The following is a 1,123-nucleotide window of genomic DNA, read 5'->3' as shown; positions in this document are numbered from 1 at the left end:
CTAACCCGACCACCACCTGTAATCCCAGCAGTCCCTTTTGATGTTTCCCAGCCACCCACCCCACCCCACCCCCAGTCTGTCAGCACTTTGGTCCATCCACCCAGCAACCAACGTTCCCTCTAAGCTGTGGAGTCCTGTGAACAAAAATTCAACTAAACTGGTTGGCCCTTGTGTTAGACAAGATGCTGGACTAGATGGACCACTGGTCTGATCCACCAGGTCTCTTCTGAGGTTCTTATGAAGGCCTTGGCCTCTCTGCCCTGCTGTTAGGCCTCCAGAGGAACCCGTTGGCCCCTGCGTGAGACGGGAGGCTGGACTGGATGGACCCTCCCTGGTCTGGCCCAGCAGGGCTGTTCTGAAGGTCTTATGAAGGCCTCGGCCACTCTGCCCTGTGGTTGGCCCTCCAGAGGAACTGGCTGGCTACAGTGTGAGACAGGATGCTGGACTGGATGGACCCTCACTGGTCTGACCCAGCAGGGCTCTTATGATTTTCTTATCAGGGGAAGGCCTCGGTCTCTCTGCCCTGTTTGTTGACCCTCCAGAGGAACTGGCTGGCCCCTGCGTGAAATGGGAGGCTGGACTGGAGGGACCCTCCCTGGTCTGGCCCAGCAGGGCTCTTCTGGTGTCCTTATCAGGGGAAGGCCTCGGCCTCTCTGCCCTGTTGTTGGCCCTCCAGAGGAACTGGCTGGCTCCTGTGTGAGACAGGATGCTGGACTAGATGGACCCTCCCTGGTCTGATGATCCAGCAGGGCTCATCCAATGTTCTTATGAAGGCCTCAGCCTCTCTGCCCTGTTGTTGGCCCACCAGAGGAACTGGTGGGCCACAGTGTGAGACAGGATGCTGGACTAGATGGACCCTCCCTGGTCTAATCCAGCAGGGCTCTTCTGAGGTTCTTATCGAATGCATTCACTGGAGCCACTGCTGAAATCAGATGATCGACTCATTAAGTTGAAATCGCCATCAGCGTTTGAAATGGTCACTTCGTGCAAACTGCGTAAGGTCACCTCACCCCTGGCTTGCAAGATTTGGGCCTCCGAAACCAGGACTCAAGGCCATTGCAGCAGGGGGATATACCGATTGCGTGAACATGACAACGAGGAAGGGGTCTGCCAAACTTTCACA

The 1,123-nt window shown here is 56.4% G+C and overlaps 1 protein-coding gene across 1 annotated transcript in view; it reads right to left on the bottom strand.

Annotated features, from left to right (window-relative positions):
* Window positions 1-1,123, bottom strand: part of LOC107122689 (cytochrome P450 2F5-like) — a gene marked incomplete at its 5' end in the record, with an annotated part of 13,872 nt that overhangs the window by 1,884 nt on the left and 10,865 nt on the right. The gene's annotated exons all lie outside the window — the stretch shown is intronic.

Source organism: Gekko japonicus, unplaced genomic scaffold (genome assembly GCF_001447785.1).
Source record: "Gekko japonicus isolate JY-2015 unplaced genomic scaffold, Gekko_japonicus_V1.1 scaffold7627, whole genome shotgun sequence".
NCBI classification, from domain to species: Eukaryota; Metazoa; Chordata; class Lepidosauria; order Squamata; family Gekkonidae; genus Gekko; species Gekko japonicus.
The sequence above is the reverse complement of the archived record's forward strand: the minus strand, read 5'-3'. Positions and strand labels throughout refer to the sequence as shown.